The sequence below is a fragment of the Macaca fascicularis genome, chromosome 12 (assembly GCF_037993035.2).
Source record: "Macaca fascicularis isolate 582-1 chromosome 12, T2T-MFA8v1.1".
In the NCBI taxonomy this organism is placed as follows: domain Eukaryota; kingdom Metazoa; phylum Chordata; class Mammalia; order Primates; family Cercopithecidae; genus Macaca; species Macaca fascicularis.
The window spans coordinates 51920564-51936800 of NC_088386.1; the positions used below are offsets into that span (position 1 = coordinate 51920564).

At 44.8% G+C, this 16237-nt stretch overlaps 1 protein-coding gene across 17 annotated transcripts in view; it reads left to right on the plus strand.

Annotated features, from left to right (window-relative positions):
* GPD2 (glycerol-3-phosphate dehydrogenase 2) overlaps positions 1-16237 on the plus strand; it is a 168126-nt gene that overhangs the window by 16944 nt on the left and 134945 nt on the right. For 8 of the 17 annotated variants that reach the window (XM_074009136.1, XM_074009143.1, XM_065525505.1 and 5 more), the window contains exon 1: positions 2909-3068. The exons of 2 other annotated variants lie outside the window; for them this stretch is intronic. The gene's annotated coding sequence lies outside the window, so the exon portion shown is untranslated. Of the gene's footprint in view, positions 1-2002; positions 2355-2750; positions 2788-2908; positions 3169-16237 lie in introns of those variants that run through there. 7 more of the 17 variants (XM_074009135.1, XM_074009141.1, XM_005573214.5 and 4 more) reach the window with 3 other exon arrangements.

Sequence of the window (16237 nt, forward strand, 5' to 3'; positions counted from 1 at the left end):
CCAACTCCCTATGATTTCATTCCTGACCAATCAGCACTCCTGGCTCATTGGCTTCCCCCAGCCCACCAAGTTGTCCTTAAAAAATCTGCTCCATGAATGCTCAGGAGTCTGATTTGAGTAATAATAAAACTGATCTCCTGCACAGCTGGCTTTGCGTGAATTACTCTTGCAATTCCCTTGTCTTGATGAATCGGCTCTGTCTAGGCAGCGGGCAAGATGAACTCCTCAGGTGGTTACACTAGCTAGCAGTGTCAGTGGGACTAGTGGGGAAAATAATCAGGTGACATCGCATGGATTGGACCAGATCGCTTACCTAAGCATTCATTTCAAATCAAGAAACACGTAAACATCAGTTATATTCAGGCACTGTGCTAGGCACTAGAGTACAAAAGTGAGTAACTGATGGTCCCATTTCCCAAGCACTGAACTGATCTGGGATAATCAGTGGGAAAGAAATCCAGGACTGGCACCCAATTCAACCAGATTATTCCTTTTCTGGGTAACATGTTGCATTTCTAGATAAATGATTAGGGTTTGAAGAAAAAATGATAAAAATATTGGTTTGATTTGTCAAACTAAAGAAAAAAAAACTGAGGCAACTTGATATAACCAGTCTCACAATGCTGCCCAGTTACAAATAAGTTTTATTTATTTATTTATTTATTTTTGAGACGGAGTCTCACTCTGTCACCCAGGCTGGAGTTCATTGGTGCCATATCAGCTCACTATAACCTTCGCCTCCCAGATTCAAGTGATTCTCCCGCCTCAGCTTCCTGAGGAGCTGGGATTACAGGCATTCGCCACCATGCCCGGCTAATTTTTGTAGTTTTAGTAGAGATGGGGTTTCACCATGTTGGTTGGGCTGTTCTCGAATTCCTGACCTCTTGATCTGCCCACGTCATACTCCCAAAGTGCTGAGATTATAGGCGTGTGCCACCGCGCCCACCCGGCTACAATAAAGTTTTTAAAGGAAAAGAAGAGGCGGTTTCCAAGTTGTTTACCAATAATTTACATAAAAACACATAAACTATTGATTGCCTATAGATTGTTCTTCGTATCACAAATTCCAGGAACATGAAGATATGGTTGGGCAGTTAGTCATGAACAAAATGCCTTTAAACAATCGCCCCTGAGCATGAGTGTAGGGGTGCAACCTATGTCCCATACTCAAGTCTCTCTGGGCCTGATAAATTTTGCATACCTCACATTGCTCAAATGCTCTGAACTATTTTTCTTTTCTCAATTACAATTTCTTTTCTCTGGTGGCTCATTAGATTCAACTGGGGGGAGCTTTTAAACCATGGTTCTCAAACTTTAGTGTGCACCAGAACTACTTGAAGGGCTTGTAAAATCTGGGTAGCTCAGCCCCAGCCCCAGAGTCTATGAATCAGGTCACTGGAGTACAGTTTCTATCAAGTTCTCAGGTGATGCTGATGCTGCGGGCTCCAGTGACTACACTTTTAGACCCGGTTTTGAAATACAAGGACTTGCAGATCCCACGTCCAGACCGATTCATTGGACTTGGGGATGAAAATCTGGCATTTCACCCCTCCCCGCCCCCTCCCCCCAATTTTAATGTGTCCAAGGGTGAGAATCATTGCTCCTCTGTGGACTATGGATGGTTCCCTCAAGTTACTGAGTTTGAGGCTTAATAAATAAGTGCATTCCTCTGGGTCAACTATAGGAGTTCTGTGGTATTTAAGGACATTAAATGAGTGACTTAATACTTTATTAAAAAAAAATACCACTGCGTTTTTGGTTCACACTAATTTTCTTCCTTCTTTTGGAAAGGCATTTCCGTCCATCTCCTGGATATTTTCCAATACCACGATAGAAAGGTTATTAGTACAGCACCCAGAGGTCTTCGGAGCAAAGCTCTTAAAGAAGTGGGGTCCATTTGAGCCCCAACTCCGCCTTCCTTAGGTCCCCTTGGGCTTGTCTAGCCCTAGTAGTTCCAACAAGTGAGCTGGGCATGCTCAGTGGGCAGGGTCGTTTCTTTTTTGGGGGGGGTTGGGGGGGTTGCAAGTGGGAAGCCTGCTGTTCGACTGCCGGGGCTCTCCGCCTCCCCCCACCTGTATGAGGCTGGGCCTGGGGAACCTGTGCTCAGCATTCCACCCCCTGGAGCTTGGGCTTGGACTTCCCTGCGGGTCCCTGCGCTGACATTCAGCGGGGGAGCCAGGAGGCCTGGCGCGGCTTGAGCCCGCCGGGGGAGCCGGGCGAGAGTCTGGGTTCTGACGGCGGGGTCGCAGGGTCGCCCGCCTCCTGGACGCGTCCGTAGGCCTAGGGAAGCCGGCCGGCCGGGAGGTGCAGAGTAGGAGAAGCCAGATCCAGGGGCGGACAACGAGAAGTCACAGGTAAGTCAGCCCCGCCAGCCTGCCGGCCGGCGAGTGTCTCCCCTCCCCCAGGCAGATGGCCAGGGCGGCCCGCATGGGCGAGGGCACAGGAAATCGGACACCGCCACCGTCTTCCCCAGCCTGGCCTAGCTCAGGCTTTCCAGTCCGCCAGCCCGCTGGCAAGGCGGGGCGGAGGTCTGGAGTCCGGCACCACCGAGGCACAAAGCAGGAACTGCAGCCGCGGGCGAGGGCCCTTGCGTGTGGCGCTGCGCGACCCCACCCGGCGGCGGGAGCCGCGTCCCCGTCTAGTCACGTTCATTGGGCCGCGGAGACCTCCTCGCTCGCCGCCCGCTCTTCGCAGCGCTTTTCCCTCCCACACTCCAGCCAACCCCGGCCCCGGTTCCTGCCCCCACTTCCGCGTTTCCCCGCTGGGCCGGAGGAGCCTGGGCCCGAGGTATCCGGGCTGGAGGTGGCGGCCTCGCCGCCCGGGTCAGCCCTCCGGGAGGGAGCAGGCGCGGGAGCTGGAGGAGGAAGTCGGGAAGTGGGAAGGCGGGGGCGCGGCCGGCCCGGCGCTCGAGTTACACCCGCCCAGCCCGCCTCGAGTGACAGCCCCGCGCGCCGCGCTGCTAGCACCCGGGCCGAGGCTCTGATTCCGGGGGGAGGCCGACTCCACACTGGCTGGAGGAACTGGGTGCCCCTGCCCGCTGGCCCCTCGCGCGTGAGGATCTATCTCAGGTGTGTGCTTCCTGGGAGACCACTTCCCCCGCCCTTAGGATTCCAGGGGGGAGTGCTCCCTTTCTGACCCGGGCCAGTGTTCTGGGACTCCAGTGTTGCGGTAGGTGGTGGCGGGAAACGGGAAAGATTTAGAATTTCTTCCCATCAGCAGAAGATGGACTCGCTTTTCTCTAGGGTTTCGTTGTTTATATTTTGGAGGCGGCAGTTGTAAAACAGTACAGTGGCAGGACTTTTGGGGCGAGGGTTGGTACCCCATTGAAAGTTTATGCAAACTTTTAGCTTGTAGATGGGGCTAGTCTGATAAGGATTGTTGCTCCCTTCCGAAGCAAGAGTGAGAACGAGTCTGGACGGGGGCTGAGGCTTCTTTGAGAAACTCAGCGCCTGGCGTGTGACTGTCCTAGGAGGAAATGGAAGGTGCACACTGATAACTTAAAACAGCCTCCACTCCCCACGTAACTTCTACCAGCAAAAATAGATTTGCAAAGAGTGCTTTGGCAGGAAGGTGTAGCTGGGTGAATGAAGTGCTGCTCTTAGCAGATGGTCTCTAGTCTGGCTTCCACCTTGTGCAGTGGAATATTCACTCTCAGAAGAGTTCCAGAGTAATTTACAAACACAAATTCTCGCAAAGTGTTAGTGACATGGGCAACCCAAATCACACAACACATTATAAATATCATAGGAGGCAGCTATAGAAATAGCAGCTAGTCAACTTATACTTGTATAAATAGGTGAGGGGAGGAAGTTAGTAAGTGACAGGGAGTCTTTATTGCTAAAACAAAACTGTTAGTATTTTGCACGTGTTCCAAGTTTAAAGAGGTGTGAAGTTTGTTTTTGGCGTGTGGAGGGTGTTGGCAGCTGTCACACTGGGCCCAGGCACTTCTTGGTAGCTACTGACCACTCTAGTCCCAGTCCTACAGTTCTTGCTGGCCCAGCACATGACAGCAGGATGCCATTGCCCAATGGAGACCGTGTGCAGCCTGGGGAACCTTGTGATGTGGATGTTGAAACCCCCCTCTGTTTCTCACAGGGGCGTTATGTCAAATTACAACACTTCCTTGACTTTTACAAATCAACTCTTCTAATACAGCAATATTTTAATGAATAAATGGATAAATATGGGGTTTTGGGTTTGAGAACCAACACTGGATTCATTGCAACAGTCCATTCTCATAGCTTGCAGAGTCATTTTATTTTATAAAGAAATTCTAAGCAGCATTAGAGCTCTGCTTCTTTCTCTCTCCCTTGTGATTCATTCAAAGATGCAATGGCTTGGTTCAGGAATTGACAAAAGGGCCACAGTGTTACCAATTGTTAGTGAATATTACTACCCCCTTTAGTTTGTTGTAAGTAATCTTATTGTAGATATTTTAAAAGATTTGATGATGATTGTGCGTAACTCGTGTTGGTAAACTATTACAACTCTGAACTTACTCTGTTTGGTTGTTTTCTTTCCTCTCTAGTATGTAAGTTCTATGAGAGTAGTAGGGCTTGTCCTGTCTTGCATACTTTCAAAACTCTAATGCCTGGAGTGGTGACTAGCTTGTAATACACCCTCAATAAATGTTTTCTCAATGAGTGACCTCTAATGCCTAGAGGGGTGACTAGCTTGTAATACGCCCTCAATAAATGTTTTCTCAATGAGCAACTGAACTGTGGAACAAACTCTAGCTGAGGGTAGTTGCGGAGCAGGGAGCCAGAGACTTTGGCCTTAGGTCATCTTTTAAAACTCAGCCTCAATTGTCTCATTGGCAAAATATGGATACTAAATGCAATGACATGTGTGCAAGTGCTAGCAATGTACCTGGCAAGTGGTAGACTTCAAAAGACTAGCTTCCATCCTGTATTTTTCCTTCTTATACTCAAATAGGAAAATATGGGCAAAGAATATAGTTAGCTTGAAAATTTGGGCAAAGAATTCTTGCATGTTGTGCATGAATTATTCGTATATTTTTTTCGGTTAGTTTAGTGTGTTGGGCTGGGGAGAGGAGAGGTGAGTTAGTGGTAGCTATGGTTATTAGAGAAGGGAAGCAATTTTCAGATCAGTATGTAATTTCTCAGTTTTATTTTTTTAATGTGATGATGTTTCTGTTTAGGTTTTCCAAAACTTGATTCTTTCTGTTTGTCAACACCTGGACTCGTGGGGCGAAACTAAGTGCAGAAACAACACTTCAGAAAGAGGACTAGAAATCAAATATATGAACACTAGTCTTCTTAAATGAAATTTTCTGTATTCTTGTGCAGCATTATATTGTAATAAGTGCTAGATTAAAAAAAAAAGTTACCCTCTTTTGAAAAGCTTACAGTTGTTTAACAAGGTAAAACATAGATGGAACACAATTGGAGACCAACATAAGACCTTGTACAATCATTTTTCCAGTGGTAGGATATTGGCCAGAACTATTGTGATTATGAAGGAAAAGGTTAATATTGGCTCAAGTAGTTGGAGACAGCTTCCTGCCGAAGAGAATGTCACTTCAGTAACAGAGGGACTTATTTCCTGAAGATGATAGAAAAGATCATCTTTGTTTCAGGGATGTTTGCTATTGTGTACTCATTGTATGAAAAAGCCAACATAATCGTGTACTTCCAAAAATGATCTTTCTGTTGAAAATTATATGGGAAATCTTCAGTAAAATTTTGCATATGCAAGAAATGAATACTTGTCACTATATCTGTGAAGTTTAAAGCTCAGGGTTGGCGTTAAAATGGTAACTCTTCATTCTTGTCACCTTTAACACACTTGCTTAAAAATGTGTCAGATAGGTCACGTGCAGTGGATCACGCTTGTAATCCCAGCACTTTGCTTTGGGAGGCCAAGGCAGGTGGATCGCTTGAGCCCAAGAGTTTTGAGACCAGCGTGGACAACATGGAAACCCCATATTTACAAAAAATACAAAAATTAGTCAGGCATGGTGGCCTGTGCCTGTAGTCTCAGCTACTCAGGAGGTCAAAACTTGAGAATTGCTTGAGACTGTCTCAAAAAAAAAAAAAGAAAAAAAAAAAAGCCAGGCAGGCACGATGGCTCATCCCAGCACTTTGGGATGGGAGGCCTGGGCAGGTGGATCACCTGAGGTCAGGGGTTTGAGATCAGCCTGGCCAACATGGCAAAACCCCGTCTCTACTAAACATACAAAAATTAGCTGGGCATGATGGTGGGCACCTGTAATCCCAGCTACTTGGAAGGCTGAGGCAGGAGAATTGCTTGAACCCAGGAGGCAGAGGTTGCAGTGAGTCAAGATTGTGTCATTGCACTCCAGCCTGGGTGACAGAAGGAGACTGTGTCTCAAATAAGTAAGTAAGTAAATAAATACATAAATAAATAAAATAAAAGTGTCAGATGGCCTGCCAGTTACTCTATTCAGTTTTGACAATGGGGTGTATTTTATATATTTTTTACCTGGAGTATAAGGAGAAAATTATTAATCATCAGGGTTGAAATGCCTCTCAACCTGCCAAATTCAAAAATTGTTTCTTGGGAGATAGAGAAGAGCTGAATGGAACTAAACTAAGAAGATATTATTAAGTAAGTTTTAGTTGCTCATCAAAATACTTAAATAATTCCATCATGTCTTAAGACTTTTGAGGTAAGAAAACTTAGAAGTGGTATGTTAGGGCAAGAAGAAACTAATAAAGTGTGCTTTACTTTTCTTTGTTTTAGAATTGTTGACATGATGTGTGAAAGAAATGTAAGAGGAAGATGTGATCAAACTCAACTCCAAGTGAGAAAGACAACGGCCAATGTGGCTGCAAGCCAGGAAATCTCTAACAATTTTAGAATAGACTTCTTCCTGTAATATATAACCAGGGATTGATCTCAGGAACATTTAAGAAAAAGAAAGGAAGAGATGTTGATGCTTTGAATACCTGAGAATGTTTAGATAATGATTGTGGTCAGAATGCATCCAGAATTCTAATTTGTGTCCTGACGTGAATGTGACCAAGTTTGTTTGTTTGTTTCCTTTGGCTTGTGTTCCAGGATTTTGATCTTTTGTTAGAGGCTCTTACTAGTTCTTTGGGTTGTGTATTTCTTCCTATATCATATCTGTGCTCTTATTTCCTATTTTTCAGTTGAGAATTTTATGTTCTTTCAAAACCAGATTTCTGATTTATGCAGCAAAAACACGATTTATGATTTATTTAGGTCAGGCTTTGGTTCAATTAGTTCACAAAATTAGTGGGAAAAATTGGTTAATAGATGTCTCTCCTTCTCAAGTACAAATGTATTGTGACGTATTGTGATATAGTAAGAAAGATACTTGTCCCCTGTTCTGACTAACGAACTTTTAAGACCCTGGGAACCTCTGGAATGATGAGTGTCTTTTTCTACACTGCTGAGATGACAGGTGACTCTTGGTAGAACCATAGATAGCTTCAGGATGGGGATGGGAGCTGGTGCCAGAGGAACCAACTATGTAATTAGAGGGTTAGAATTTCAGCTTCACTCCAGACCTCTGGGGAGGGGAGAGTGGCTGGAAATCAGTCAGTCACCAGTGGATAATGATTTAATCAATCACGCCCATATCACGGAGCCTTCATAAAAACCTTAAATTTTGGAAAGCTTCTGAGTTGGTGAATACATGGAGGTGCTGGAAGGAAGGCATGCCCAGAGAGGGCACCCCTTCTCCCATTTCTTGCCCTGTGTACCTCTTCATCTGGCTATTGATTTGTGTCTTTTATAATACCTTTTGTAATAAACTGGTATACATAAGCAGGCCCATTGTGGTGGCTCACACCTGTAAGCCCAGCACTTTGGAAGGCCAAGACAGAAGGATAACTTGAGCCCAGGTGTTTGAGATCAGCCTGGGCCATGTGGAGAGACCCTGTCTCTACAAAAATTAAACAACAACAACAACAACAAAAAACTAGTTAGGCGTGGTGGTCCATGCTTGTAGTCCTCACTACTCTGGAGGCCGAGGCAAGAGGATCTCTTGGGGCCAGGAGGTCAAGGCTACAGTGAGCTGCGTTAGTGCCACTATGCTCCAGCCTGAGTGACAGAGCGAGACCTTGTTTCAAAAAAAAAAAAAAAAAGAGAAATAAAAAAAGTAAGTAAAGTTCTGTTATCCATTATAGCAAATTATCAAATCTGAGGATGGGGTTGTAGGAACCCCTGATTTGTAGCTAAGTTTAACAGAAGTGTGGATATCCCGGGGCCCACTATTTTTGACTGGCATCTGAAGTGGAGGGCAGTCTCATGGGACTGAGCCCTTACCCTGTGGTGTCTGCACAAACTCTGGGCAGTTAGTGTCAGACTAAATTAAATTGTAGAACATTCAGTTGGTGTCCCTAGATAGAGAGTTTCTTGGTGTGGAAAACCCATACATTTGGTGTCAGAAGTATTGTGACTAGAGGAATAATTTTTCTTTATATATGTATTGGCAAAACTTAAAGACATTATTTGGGGACATCTTTTAATTATTCAAATGAAATAATTATTCATGTACTATATTTTTGACAGTGAGATACTGTCAAAGTCTGGGTACTTTAGAACAATGACTGATTTAGATTTTTCAAGCCTTATATTTTTTGAATACTGAAATGTCCTCTGTGGAATCTCATGCTGGATTGTCCACATATGTCCTTCTATAAAAGGTTTTAATATAGGGGGAAAAACAAACCCCACAAACTATGACAGACATATTGTTTTCTGAAATCGAGATTTCTAGAAGCTGCTACTGTCAAATGAGATAACCTCTGAGTATTACTTGGTAACAATGGGGTGACATGCTTAGAATGCTTTGCTACTTGTATCTGCTGATGACCACCAAGGCCAAGCAGAAACTTTAGATAGCTAGACACGTTTATGGAACAAAAGTTTATGTTCAAGGTAAACTTGTTAGGAAAACTTTGGTCAAGATTCCAAGAAAACATAAAATAAGCTTCTAAGTGTACTTCAAAAGTGACGAAAATAATACAGTTCAGAGTACTAGGTTCTCAAAAGTTGCTTTCTTTTAATTTTAACTGAATAAAAGAAAGGATATTGGCTAAGTGGTGGCTCATGCCTGTAATCCCAGCACTTCGGGAGGCCAAGGTAGGAGGATCGCTTGAGCCCAGGAGTTTGATACCAGCCTGGGCGACATGTGAGACACTGTCTCTACAAAACATAAAAAATAAGCTGCGTCTGGTGGTGCGTGCCTCCTACTTAGGAGGCTGAGGTGGGAGGATCCCTTGAGCCTAGGAGGCTGAGGCTGCAGTGAGCCATGATTGTACCACTGCACTCCAACTTAGGTAACAGAGCAAGACCCTGTCTCAAAAAGATAGATGAATAGATAAATAATAAAAAACAATAAAAAGAAAGGATGTTTTGTTTCATTGTGGTAATGCCCAAACTCCTTTGATCATGTCACTCTCTCTGATCCACCGTTCCATGGGTTACTCTGCTCTATTGGATCAAGTTCTAAATATTTGTCTTGGAATAAATTCAAGGACTCCTCCATTCTCACCCTAATATTAAGGTGCTGTCCTTATCTTCTCTATGATCCAGTCACATTGGGCTAGTTGGAATTCCCTAAATATATATTCCTACGCTGTCCCTATTCTGATGTTCTTCCTTTTAATTCACTTTTTGAAATCCTAACAAACCTTGAGTGCCCTGACCCCTGGCTACTAATTTTTATGACATTTTCCCTCACAGCCCCAGTCAGAAATGTCTTGTATATTTTCTAAACCCTTCAGCTACTCTTTTTATGCTACTCATAATTCCCTTATAGATGCTTGTCTCCTGTAATTATTTGCAGACATGCATAATTTCCTTTCCTATGGAAGATCATGCTGGATCTTACACAATTTTATAGACCTCACATGCCTAATCCAAGTGCCTTTCATGTGGGTGACACCTAGTAAGTAGTTGTTCATGAATGGTTGCCCCATAATTCAGTCAGACCCTAATTCAAGCAATAAGTGATAAGAGTGTATTGGGTGTAATTGGACACCAGATACCACACAGGCAGGTGTATTTCAGGTAATCTATTCAACTGGATACACTGTATGTTTTTTAGGCATCTCCCTCCCTACACATTTGGCAGTTTTAATCTTTTTATTTTTATTTCAAAAAATTTTTCCCTCTCTTAAGGTGCTGAGAGGTTTAATATCTTAAGGATATTTAGGAGAGGGAAGGGGCGAAATGACATTATAAAAGGAATCCTTGAAGAAAATCAGTGGAGGAATCTACAAATAAGGAGGCCACTTAATGTCCACTGAGGACTCAGCACCCCTGTCAGGACACCAGAGCTTCCTTCTTTTCACCAATTTCTCCCTTCCCCCACTTACCCACCTAATCCAATCTCTTAACAATCTAGAAAATGAATTCCTAACAAGATGACTTATAAAAATTATTTTGGCACCTTTATCAAAGGTGTTGGATTCTATGGGGACAACGCCTTGGGGACCATGTATGTAGGCTAAGTCAAAGGTGGGCAGTGCCTACTTCTGAGCATCCCTGCAGCTACGTTATAGCCACTCCAGTGTGGCTTTGGTTAGCGTCTGGACCTTTCACTTTTCTCCTCTGTCAAATAAGGTGGCTGGATTGGATGAATTTGAAATCCATGGAGAGCATGAAATGTTTATTTCTCTTGTCCTACCTAAAAGGAAGCCAGTCCTGGCCACTGGGTTCTGTTTGCCTCTGGACCCTGGCCTAGATTTTCCTTTTATTTCCTGGAGTTTAGGGTTTCTTTGCTCTCAGCCTCTCCAGGTATAGCATTCACATCTAGAGGCTGCCACATTCTTTTATCTCTCTTCAGGATTATGCTCATAGGACCTATCAGAACGAGTATATTTTCACTTTTTTCTTTCATTATGTTTGCTAGTATTAACCCCTTTTCCCCATCCCCACCCACCATTAAGTAGCTGGGATACTTATCTAAAAAATATAGATACTGCGGGGGGCAGTGGCTTATGCCTGTAATCCCAGCACTTTGGGAGGCCAAGGCAGGTGGATTGCTTGAGCCCAGGAGTTTGATACCAGCCTGGCCAACATGGCAAAACCCTGTCTCTACTAGAAATACCAAAATAGGTGTGGTGGCGGGTGCCTGTATTCCTAGCTACTCAGGAGACTGAGACACAAAAATCGCTTGAACTTGGGAGGTGGAGTTTGCAGTGAGCTGAGACCGTGCCATTGCACTCCAGCCTGGGCAACAGAACAAGACTGTCTCAAAAACAAATACACACACATACACACACACAAACACTAACATAATTTTATTTATTATTATTTTTAAAGACAGAATCTTGCTGTGCTGCCCAGGCAGGAGTGCAGTGGCACATTTACAGCTCACTGCAGCTTTGAACTGCCTCATGCGATTCTTCCGCCTTAACCTCTTGAGTAACTAGAATGACAGGTGTGTGCCACCATGCCTGGCTAATTAAAAAATATTTATTAGAGACAGTGTCTCACTATGTTGCCCAGGCTGGTCTTGAACTCCTGGTCTCAAGCAATCCTCCTGCCTTTGCCTCAGAAGTGCTGGGATTACAGGCATGAGCCCCTGTGCCTGGCCAGATTCACAGAATTTTAAAATAGGAACGAGTTTAGCAATTTAACCTAACCTGGTCTTTTTCTTATTAATAATAAATAGCAATGACAAGTATTTATTAAGCAGTTGCCATTTTCTAGGCACTGTGCTGAGTACTTTGTTTACATTTTTAAATGTATCAACACTGAACCCTGTCATATCAGGGAGCAAACAGGCACAGAGAAGTTAAGGGACTTACAAAGCCACGCATGTAGTTATTTTCTGGTATGGCAGAAACTGCCTTAAGAACTGTTTTAAAAACAATAGAATGGAGAGATAATCCTATTCCTATTTCTGTAATGTATTTCCTGGCTTTTGCTACATTGTATTCCACTGCCCAACTCATTGAACTTTGCCATTTGACACCTAACACTTCCCAGTTCTTTACATTGTAGTTCACTAGTTTTCACCAGTGATGCTGAACTTGTTTAAATAGTTGCATACATAGCACAGCATGCCTATAATGACGTTGCTTATGATTTGACTTGTAGGAATCCACGACATTGTTAAAATTTTCTTAGTCTTAATGGATGTAGAAGCAACGTGCAACTTGCTATCAGTCTTCTTTTCCACTCCTATACTTGGGTTTCTGATGGTTATTGTGAAAATGAAAATGATTGTGTGTATTGGAGATGTATAAAAATGTATGTTTTCCAGCCTTAGTCATGAGAGAGTTCTTTTACCTTTTTCTGCGTAATACATTTTTCTATTTCTTGCTGTAGTTGTTTTCAAACTTTCAGCATTTTCTTTGAGTCTTTTATGTCACCCATGCATTTCTTTATTAAAAGATGATGGTTAGTGGTTAGGGTAGGCTCAACTGTCATAACGGAAAGACCTGAAAATAGATACAAGCTCAAGCACAAGTTTAATTTTTGCTTATATCATGGTCTTTGTTGGTGGATCACTTTCCTCTCAATGATTCAGGCACTCTGGATTCTTCCATTTTATGACTCAACAGTTCCTTAGGGCTTTCTTTTCAACTACAGCCAGCCAGTGGATGGTGAAAGGGAAAATCAAGAAGCGTATCTACTTTCTAAGCACATAATCTTATTCTTTTGAGATGAGTCTCGCTCTGTCGCCCAGGCTGGAGTGCAGTGGCACGATCTCGGCTCACTGCAACCTCTGCCTTGTGGGCTCAAGTGATTCTCCTGCCTCAGCCTCCCAAGTAGCTGGGATTACAGACTTGCGCCACCACGCCCAGCTAATTGTTGTATTTTTAGTAGAGATGGGGTTTTGCCATGTTGACCAGGCTGGTCTCGAACTCCTGGACCTCAGGCAATCCGCCCGCCTCAGCCACTCCAAGTGCTGGGATTACAGGTGTGAGCTACTGCGCCTGGCCTTAAACACATAATCTTGAATGAATGCATTAGTTCTGCTCATATACCATTGGCTGGAAGTCTGTTGTGTAGTGATACTTACCTGAAAGGGAGATTGGCACATGTAGTCTAGCTACAAGTCCAGGAAGAAGAGAATATGCATTTTTGATAATGACTTAGCTGTCCCCTAAGTGTCCTTGCAGTTGTTTTTTTTTTTTAAGATAGAGTCGGGCTCTGGCACCCAGGCTGGAGTGCAGTGGTATGATCTTGGTTCACTGCAACCTCTGCCTCCTGGGTTTAAACCTCAGCCTCCAGAGTAGCTGGGATTACAGGTACGTGCCACCACGCCTGGCTAATTTTTGTATTTTTAGTAGAGACAAGGTTTCACCATGTTGGCCAGGCTGGTCTCGAACTCATGATTTGCCTTCCTTGGCCTCCCAAAGTGCTAGGATTACAGGCATGAATCACTGCCCCCGGCCCTTGCCTTCTATTATACTGAGAGAATTGAAATAACATGTCAAATCTTAATATTTTTCTCCATTCCACATCATTTCTATATCTGAATCCATCAACCCCTCATTAATTCTTGACTTAGAGGTGGTTATCCAAAGTTGATGCTTTCCCCCATACTCTGGATTCCCCATTCCCTTCAGATGTCTTATTCTATGAAATTTTTCTATGCTTACCTGTTTTGTATTTATTTGTTTGTTTGTATTGGAGATGCTGAGATGCATTTCAAATATTTACAAGAATGCTCAAGATTCTCCCATTACAAAAACAAACAAGCAAGACCAATAACCAACATTGCCCCTGTGCCCCATTCTGCCTTCTTGCAGAATGCTCTCTTTCTCCTTTCCTTCAAGCTCTTCTTCCTTAAAGTACCTTTTGTGCCTTATTTTTCTACTTCCCCACCTTCCATTCACTCCACAACTTTTGGAATCTGTCTTTTATCTCAGATGAATCACTCTGTGTCTTTTTCTTTCCTGAGACAGGGTCTCACCCTGTTACTCAGGCTGAAGTGCAGTAGCACCATCATAGTTCATGGCAGCCTGGAACTCCTGGGCTCAAGCGATCCTCCTACATCAGCCTCCTGAGTGGCTGGGACCCCAGGTTCAGGCCATCATACCTTATTGATTTTTAAAAATTTTTATAGAGATGGAGCCTTGCCATGTGGCCCAGGCTGGTCTTGAACTCCTGGGCTTAAGCGATACTCCCTCCTTAACCTCCCAAAGTGGTGGGATTACAGGTGTGAGCCTGGCCCAAATCTGCTCTTGTTATGATTATGAGTGTCCTCTTGACTGACAATCAATGAGATTTTATTACTTAAAATTGCCATGATTCTGCTCATTCTCTTTTCTGTGAAACTGAGTTTTCACTAGGCTATTGTGACATCTTCTCTTGGATTACTCCTTATGGATCTCTTTGCAGGTTCTTTGCCTTGAGCCTTGATATTGGAATTCCCAGGGTCTGTCTTTAGTTCACTCTCTTTTCTCTGTTGATGCTTTTTCCACCAAGTTCATCAATATCCCTGATTTCATTCAATCCCAAATCAACATTCTTAGGCAGACTTATTCGCTAAACTCAGGCATTTCCACTTACATGTCCCATAGTTGAGTCAGGACCCATAATTTCTTCCTTCTTTCATATGCTATTCCTTTCCATATTGACAAATGCCATCATCTTTTCTCTCACTGCCTACATCATCCATCCATTTGTTTGTTAGGTCTATCAATCACCTAATATGTGTCAGTAATTTTTCCTTTTTTTTTTTTTTTTTTTTGAGTGTTGCTCTGTTGCCTAGGCTGGAGTGCAGTGGCACGATCTTGGCTCACTGCAACCTCTGCCTCCCAGGGACAAGCAATTCTCTGCCTCAGCCTCCCAAGTACCTGGGATTACAAGCACCCGCCACCACACCCAGCTAATTGTTTTGTATTTTTAGTAGAGCCGGGGTTTCACCATCTTGGCCAGGCTGGTCTTGAGCTCCTGACCTTGTGATCCACCTGCCTTGGCCTCCCACAGTGCTGGGATTACAGGTGTGAGCCACTGTGCCCGGCCTGTCAGGAATTTTTCTACAAATAAGATTATAGTGATATACAAAACACACACAGTTTCTGCTTTTGTAGAATTACATTTTAGTAGGGGACAAAGAAATAATAATGCTTATATAAAGGAGAGATATGACAAGGTAAGAATTGTATGAATACTTTGGATTTGAATCATTTGGAAAGGCCTCTGAGGACTTGACTTTTAAGCTGAGTCGTGAATGACCGGAAGGAGCTTGCCATGCAAAGTTGAGCAGAGCATTCCAGGTAGAGGCAGCTGGCCCCAAAACAGTAATAGTAATCCTGATTTGACAGACATCAGAAGGCAAATAAATCTGGAATTTAGTGGGTAAGAGTGAGAAGTGTTTGTATTGGTGTCCTGTGGCTGCTGTAACAAATTGAGAGGTGACAACGTGCTGGCGGCCGTCTCTCGCTCTCAGTGCCTCCTCGGCCTGGGCCCCACTCTGGCCGTGCTTGAGGAGCCCTTCAGCCCGCTGCTGCACTGTGGGAGCCCCTCTCTGAGCTGGGCAAGGCTGGAGCCGGCTGCCTCTGCTTGCGGGGAGGTGTGGAGGGAGAGGCGCAGGTGGAGGCGCGGGCGGGAACCCAGGCTGTGCAAGGCCAGCGCGAGTTCCGGGTAGGTGTGGGCTCCGTGGGCCCCGCACTGAGAGCGGCTGGCCGGGGCCGCCAGCCCCCGGCAGTGAGGGGCTTAGCACCTGGGCCAGTAGCTTCACAGGGTGCCCCGGGTCCCCCAGAAGTGCCGGCCCGCGGGCACTGTGTTCGAATTCTCACAGGGCCTCAGCTGCCTCCCTGCGGGGCAGGGCTCCGGACCTGCAGCCCGCCATGCCCGAGCCTCCCCGCCCCCGCCCCTGCCCCTGCCCCTGCCATAGGCTCCTTCACCGCCTGACCCTCCCCACGCGAGTGCCGCCCCCTGGGCTGCGGTGCTCGGTCCCATGGAAGTTGGTCCCATCGACCGCCCAGGGGCTGAGGACTGCCGGTGTAAGGTGGGACTGGCGGGCAGCTCCGCCTGGGTCCCTGGTGCAGGATCCACTAGGTGAAGCCAGCTGGGTTCCTGGGTCTAGTGGGGACTTTTGGGAACCTTTTTGTCTAGCTAAGGGATTGTAAATACACCAATCAGCACCCTGTCTAGCTCAAGGTTTGTAAATACACCAATCCGTATTGTGTATCTAGCTAACCTAGTGAGGACTTGGAGAACTTTTCTGTCTAGCACTCTGTGTCTAGCCCAAGGATTATAAACACACCAATCAGCAGTTTGTGTCTAGCTCAGGGTTTGTAATTACACCAATCAG